We start from the raw sequence: 8532 nt of genomic DNA, 5'->3' as shown, positions 1-8532 counted from the left end.
TGGTGTGAGTGTTGTTTTCTTGAAGTATCGTTGTCTCTGAATGAATTTCAAAACAAGTTCTTCAGCGATCACTGAACATGCTCAGTGTATTGATCGCTGGAACTGAAATTACAGATACAGAAATACATCGAAAGGAAAAAGGGATTATCATCAAATCACTGAGAGAGAGGATCAACAATATGACCAAAATCAAATGGACAAGCTCAAAAAAAATGAACTTGACTCAGTTTTGTTTTGCTTTCTTCTTGATTTTTCCAGCCATTTTTGGTCGATTTCCAGCCAGTTTTTCATGGGGCTTTTGATATTATAATAAAAACAAGATAAATGTTGACATTTTGATACCAAAATCACTAGAAACCATTGACAAGTAAACTTTAATTTCATTTTCTTAAAACTAGGGTTTCTAAGTTTCCACCGTTACAATATTGGACAAGAAGTCAACAACCATTACCATAAGAGAGCTTGTATCAATTGGAAATACAATGAATACATAATGTCAAGATTAATCTATTAAATGTTACTATGTTAGAATTTAGAAACAAAATCATACCTTCGTTTGAGAAACAATGCACTCGACTTCCACAGTTCCACTTCAAGTTCCAGAATCCAGATTTGAATAAATACAAATGCAATCGACTGTATCTAGATTTGAATGATTGAGATTTGAGAAACAATGAAGGATTGAGATTTGAGAGCTTAATCGACAATCATGTATTCGAGTATATATAGTCGGGCAGTCGGCAATGCATCGACTGATCATCAAGATCGATCCATCGTCCCATGGACAATCGTTAGACTTGTTACCGTTAATCGTCTTCCTCTGGAACGTCATCGTCGAAAATTGAAAAATTCAAACACTCAAAGAACAATAGAAATTGTCAATTTTAAATCGCCAAAGCCAATCGTCTTGTGAAATGTGATGTGTCTATCATATCGTCACTGATTCAAGTCCTTAGGTTTGTTATTAACAGGCCTAGTCAATTAGGCCTCTGTTTATAATTAAAGTCCAAGTCTCAAATTATTAAACCCCAAAACTCAAAACTAATACTCTATAAAAATTTGATGCCCTTTTGGGCTTTGATGTCCTGTGCGGTCGCACGGGCTGCATGTGCCTAGGGTCGGACTTGTGTTTACCAGATAAATTGTTGCATACGATATTGTTTTGATGTACCAAAATCTTACCCGATAAATAAGTGATAGTATTAAATTTACCGTAAACATTTACCAAGGTAATCATTTAAGGGCTGTTTACCTAAATGCTTAGCCGGTAAGCACTTATCGTTTTATAATTTATTTTCCGGGTAAGACTGTAGAACATCAAAATGGTATCATATGCAACAATTTGTTTGGTAAGCGTTTATCCGGATAAGAGTCGTCACCCTCACTTACCGGGTAAAACTCTCTATCTTTATCATCGCTCTTACTTGGTAAGATTCTTGACTCTTGCTATGTTCATCCCGTAAGAAAAATTGTATGATAAACACCTATTCAATAAGCGTTTAATAAACGGCCCCGTGGTAAACCACCCATAATAATAACTACAAAAGTTGAGCAAATAGGTAAGGAACCTTGCGGAGGAAGTATTCGGATTTCGATGACAATGTTTTGCCACATTATATATTCTCTACTAAAACCTATTTTAATTGCAAAGTCCTTCCAAAAGAGGTTTTTGAGATGATTTCCACTTCATTTTTTACAATTTCTTTAAAATAAAAGAATAAAAAATCAAAAAAATTCAGAAATTTTTTTTTTGATTATTTATTCCTGATAAAAAAAATTTATTTTTATAGTAATGTAATATTATAGAAATTTCATATTAAAGATTGATTAAGTTTTTAGTTTAAATCCCATATTTTGCAGAAAACCGTCCAAACCAGTTAGACCGAACTGTTTTTTATGGTCTGGTTTGACAGCTCTGTTCACTTACTGCCAAACCGTTCAATTTGAAAATATTTCTAAACCGTCATTACAGTTTGATTTATAATTTGAGGGTTTAAACGTATAGTATTATGAAAATTGGATGATATTTTGTCATTTTTTAAATTAAAATAATTAATTAATAGTTTTTTTAACCCAAAAAATTCACAATAATTTTGATTGGGGGTAAAATGCTTTTTATAAGCAATAATTGTACTTGAAAATTTTGGCTTTCTTTTGGTAAGTACTCGTGAATTGTTATATTTTTTGTTTGTATATCAAACAATGTGGGGTCATTCTTTTGTTTTACTAGAATATGATTTTATCGCACGTCGTATCTCAAGACTCGTATCAGATGCTACGTTAAGTCCGTTGCATGTCATCGCCTGATGCGTGATTTTTGTAACATGATCTTTGATCTTTTTTACATTTTCAGTGTGGATATACATATTTGTCGTCATAAGTCACGTCTTGAAAAATATTATGATCCCGTCGTGATCATAAAGATCTGAGGATTGACCTGTTCATCACGACACCTTCATGCCATTTATAAACTTGGATTTAAATAACTGTTTTTTTACTATAATTTGATTATAAGTTTTTTGGGTTGCATTTGTAAAAATGTTGGACATGACAATAAGCAATTATATGAGCAAGTGCCAATGTGGAATTTAAAAATAAAACAAAGTATAGGGGGAAGTTATGTCATTTGTTGAAAGTGAAGTTGAGGGGCCAGTTAGTATTAAACCCAAATTTTAATATGTGTGATTTTAGAAAGGACCATGAAGTGGGAACGTTTGAGATTTGAGAGGGGGGGGGATGTTACAAAACCGGTTCACAATAGCAAATAGCGTGCCATTTTCATGAAAGAATTGTAGCAAAAGCAAACAAGGAAAATAAAGGAGAGAAATAACTGGTTTAAAGCAAAAGCAGTATAAGTTTAGGAAACAGAAAAATACGATGACAACAAAATCATAATTAATAAAAAAGTTAAGCAATTTTCGTTCAAAATTCATTTTTGTCACTTAAATTGTAGGGTTTTATGTTCTTGCAATGATGTATGGGTTAAACTCGAATTAAGGCATTAATGGTTACTTAAATTGATGTGGATTATTGACATTTTGTACGTATTTAGGGATGTAAATGAACCGAACGAACACGAACGGTAAATGAACAAAAATCTTTGTGTTTGTGTTCCTTCATTTAGAAATCAAGTGTGTTCGTGTTCGTTTATGTTTGTTTGTTAACATGCTAAACGAACATAAACGAACAGACTAAACAAACATAAATAAATATTATTTTAATAAGTAAAAAAACAAAAGATTATATATTAAATTTAATATATAAACGAACGAATATAAATGAATGTAAACGAACGGTAAATGAACGAACGTTCACGAACATAAATAAACGAACGTTCACGAACATAAATGAACGAACGAGACTCTTGTTCATGTTCATTCGTTTAACTAAACGAACAAAAAAAATTGTTCATGACCGTTCATTTATTAAATAAACGAACATAAACAAACTTCCCGTCGAACGATTCACGAACGGTTTGCTGAACGTTCGGTTCGTTTACAGCCTTATGCGTATGTAAAAAAGGATACTTGATAAGTTTAAAAAATATTGGATAAATGGTTTTTATTATTAGAAATAAAACATTGAGGTTTCTATCTCACCGATATTAATATTTTTCATTATTGTTTTTAAAACTCTTAGGTGGTGTTTGGTTCGAAGAATGTTTTTAGATTGAATGAAATCTGTTAAAAAAATTTGATTTTGAAGAAATTGAAATGTAATGTTGTCAGGTTTGACCATATGTTTGGTTGACATACATTGGAGCAAAATATGTTAAGAAATTGGATTTTGTCTGTTTGATTCACATAATGTAGTTTTGGAATTGGAATGAAATGTTGGTAAATGACCAAAATATTTTTTTTTTTATTTTAATTTTTTTTAAAACTAAAAATACTTTACTAAAATAATTATTTAATATATAAAATAATATAAAATACACAACACAAATATAACCATAGGCCAAATGACGTTACTAAATCGACGGTAGTCGGTGGTAGTTCAGATGGAGGTGGTTAACGGTGGTTCAGATGGACTGTGGTTCAAATCGGCTGTGGCGGCTGTGGTTCAGATCGTGGTTTTTCAAATCGTTGGTGGTCGGCGGTGTCCACCGATTATTAAGCTCGGTGGTAGTCGCCGGTGGTCGGTAGTGGTTTAGATCGGTGGTGGTCCGTGGTGGTTCAGGTAGCGATGATCGATGCTTGTTCAGATCGGCGGTGGATCAGATCGGTGGTTGTTCAAATCGGTGATGGTCGGGGTGGTTCAGATTGACAGTGGTTGGCAGTGATTCAGATCGGTAGTAGTTAGCGTTGGTTCAGATCGATGGTGGTTCATGGTGGTTTAGATGGCGATGGTTGATAGTGGTTCAGATCGGTAGTGGTTCAGATCGATGATGGCCGATGGCAATTCAGATTGGTAGTGGTCGACGGTGGTTCAGATAGCGATGGTTCAGATGGGAGTAGTCGACGGTGATATAGATTGAAGGTGGTCGATGATGGTCATATTGAGTTTTATGAGATTAGGTTATATTGGGTTAAAGACATATTTGGTATTATGAAGATAAAGAATTTTATTCCATCAAAATACCATGTAGTTGCTGAGGAATGTTAAATTTCTTTATTTATGGAATTTATAGGATTTTGAAAATTCCTTTCGTGAAAAAGAATGAACCAAATGATGAATGTAATTTGGTTAATGAAATTCAACATTCCAATTGCATCAGATTCCTCAAAATCTGCAAACCAAACGCCCCCTTAATGTTAAAACAAACTTTTTTCGCAACCATAAATTTCATAAGCCGATATCGACTATAACTCAGGAACTTATTCTTGTTTTTGTACAGATGAGAATAAAATAGTAGTTAAGATTAACGTACTCAATATTAAGTGACTAGAAGTCAAGAATGTATGAAAATGAAATTTAAATACAGATATGAGTTGACCATTCTACTATGGTCGGTAACTCTAATTTAGTCCCTGAGGTACGCTAAAAAGTCGGAACTCAGGATCTGAACTTTGATAAGTCTAGAATGCATTTTATTGTACTTGTGATTTTGCTCTAAAAATTGTCCATTGATCACTAACTTTATTAATAGTGTCCGTCAAAATGAGGGGCATTTTCGTCTCTTCAGTTTATTTCTTTTCATTTTCCTGTAAAAAAGTGTAGCCATTAATATACAAGTATGTAAAGCATGAGTACAAATCTGAGTAGCATATGCCCATTCTTCAGCTGATGCCTACTTAGATTTTCGAGCACATGGACGAAACTTTGATTTTACGTTTCTGGTTTCTAGCACTAGGATGCAACATCGATTTTATGTCTCTGGTTTTGGTGAAGAAGAAGAGGGGTTAGGTGTGGGGTTTGGAGTGGGATTTTGCTGGGTTTTGTGGCCAGAGACTTGTTGGGGATGGAGGACGGAAATTGCTGGGTAGTTGGCAACAAAAGGTTGTTTATTTTCAGGTTTCATCTTGTTTAACAAATCCAAAACCAAACCACAAGGTATCGTTTGTAGGTCGTTGATTCATGAATACGGATTCAAAATGGGTTTTTGATTTCGAAATAGGTTTGATACAAATTCAAGGTTCAGTTCAAGTAGATTGATTTGCTAGGTGTTTCACTTTGAATCAAAAGCTTAGGATTTCAGTGGATTGATGATTCCATTTCGATTGTGGAATTACCTCGCTTCCATTTCAGTGGGTCTGAATCGAATTCTTAGGCTCCTTGTTTTGATGTAGCAACAGTGGAGAAGGTGATTGGTGTTCTTAATGTCATCGATTGATTGCAGAAGGGGGCGGTGGCCGGAGATGGGTTGAGGAAGACGATGATCTATGTCTGTATATATGTATTCATATACATTTTTTATTTTGTACAAGAAAATTAATAAAAGGGGGTAAAAAGACTACAACACCCTTGATTTAACGAGATTTTTTAACAAAGTTATTGACAAGGGACTACTTTCGAAGTAAAATGAAAACCACAAGGATAATTTATAGACTTATCAAAGTTCATGTCCCACTTTCAGCCTTTTCACTAAACCTCAAGGACCAAAATTGGACTTTACTCCTTTCAAAATATAGGAGTAGAAATCTTTATTCTAATAGAAAAAGAGAACCCGTGCAGATGAAAATGAAGTAATCAGGTAAATTAAGAAGAAATGAATAACGAAGAAGATTATCAATGTGTTATATGCAAAAAGTCATATCAGGATCAGTGAGAACGTAAGAGAAAAGATGATCTGTTGAAACCCAAAATGAAAAAAATAATAATAAACCTGACCTATGATTTGCAAGTTCAAGGAATTGTTGATTGAACACTTGAATGAAACACGTCATAACACACAAGAACAGTATATGTGTCATAAAACAACAAATAGCAATAATTGTGAACACAATACTACTGTAGAAGCAAAAATAAACAGCAATAGCCCAAGAGAGACAATTATGCAAACAATATAAACAAATAACAATGATCAATATAAATAAAAACGGTCAAACGCAAATAGAAATAAATAATATATCTTTTGGACCTCTTTTATCTACCAAATTTTTAGATTACAACTATATACTAAAAAAATATTTGGCCACTTTTTTAGTTTGCCCAACGGATCAACATTACCGGCCATTATGTTAGGTATGCCTGTTAGTAGTGAATCAATGCAATTTTTTTTAAATAAAATTGAGTTAAAATGATCTTTTATGAAATTTTGGTCCACTATGCATGAAAAATAATGTTTGTGTGATGAAATCGAGCTTGAAGGTGAGCTCGTGATGTTGCATAGGCGAGGTCGCATACATGACGACTAGAGAGAGATTATAGCTCGTAGGTAGGCATGCAAAGGCAAACATGATCCAAAAAGTGAGATTTGTCTGTATTTATGTTACATTTGGTACGCATACATGACAGAATAGAACAAGACAAGACAAGAGGATAAGATTAGTCTGATTGGACAAGACGATTTGTCTGATGTTGTTTGGCACGATTAGCACATAGCAGGATTGGGCTGAACAAGTTGCCCCTAAAATTTGTTTAATAATTTTATGTGGTGGAAGTGGAGTTTTTGATTGCGGCAAAGGAGGGGTGGTTGACGATGAGTGACAGTGGTTGTGGAGGTATAGAGATGGTGGCTGGCTGGCTGGCAGTGGTGGTGGTGACAATGATGGTGGTGGTAACTGTGGATGAGGTAGAGGTGGTAGTAGCCAAGGGTGGTGGTAATGGTATCCAATGTGGAGGTGGTGGTTATGGTGGGGTGGTCAGTTGTATTTGTAGCCCCGATGGTGGTGATTGTAAAAAAGCAAATACCATATTATAGTTATATCAAATGAGAGTAGATTTTTAACTTTTTAGTTATGTCACATCGTTGTCCCATCTAGTCCCTATCTTTGTGCATGTCCCATGTAACAGTAGGAATATTAAGTTTTTGTTTTGCCTCGTGTCCGCTAAACATGAAATAGTGAGTTTTGTCATGTACTATCCAGTCCAGTATCATGTACCAAACGTAACCTTAAGGTCCATGATATATTTATTGGTCTCGAAACATATCAAGAACAAAATTTGACAGCAATGATACATATTAAAAACTTAAAGAGTAAAACTATCATTTATAATTAACTTAACTGATTTTACTAGTACTTACGATTAATTTTTCTAATTTTTTTGTTTAGTTTATTAATACGTATCTGACAATTAATCATAAGTGCTAGTAAAACCAGTTAATTTACCTTTATTATAAAAATAAATATACTCGAATTACCATTTATTAAAGTTAGTTGGATACAATTCTTCTTTTATGTTACAATGAATGAAATTGAATCTATATATATATATTAAAGRAGAAACCAAGCATAATGAGGTGGCACCTTCTAATGCTTAGAACTCATCCTATCTTTTTTCTCATTTTTTTGATTTTTTTAAATGTTGAATATATTAAAGACTTTTTTACCCCTGGATGAGAAATGTATAGCTCATAATTCATTGGGTTATTTTTGTAATTTTATATACTCAAGTTTAACCTCCAACTCTTGATTTGCTCTTACATTTATTTTCTTTTATTTCTTAAATGAAATTTGTTTTTTAAAATTTCAATAATAAACAAAATGAAATCCTAGAAAATCATTTGGTGAAGGATGAAGAAGGTGAGACTTGATCAAAAATTTTAAAAGATATGTAGAAATTATATTCATTAAAAATGTGATTTGTTATTACATATTTCTTTTTCAATATTGTTTGATTTGTTGTTATCATATGATAGATATGATTGTATTTATGATTGAATCATATAAATTGTGTTTATGATTTGATCATATAAATTTGAATAAAATTTTGATATTTTGTAATCACAAGATATGATAAACTTTTTTCGAATTTAAGCTTCATTAACAATAGCTATTTATATACGTGATTGATAATTTAAATTTTGACTACTTCATGATTTTTTCAATTGACAAAAATCATTTGGTGAGTAATGAAGAAATAAGAGTTGAAGAAAACTTAATTTTTTTAAAAAGGTATGTAAAAATTATATTATTTACAAAATCTGAT

This window comes from Cynara cardunculus, assembly GCF_001531365.2.
Source record: "Cynara cardunculus var. scolymus isolate 2C chromosome LG 3, CcrdV1, whole genome shotgun sequence".
Classification (NCBI taxonomy): domain Eukaryota; kingdom Viridiplantae; phylum Streptophyta; class Magnoliopsida; order Asterales; family Asteraceae; genus Cynara; species Cynara cardunculus.
The sequence above is the reverse complement of the archived record's forward strand: the minus strand, read 5'-3'. Positions refer to the sequence as shown.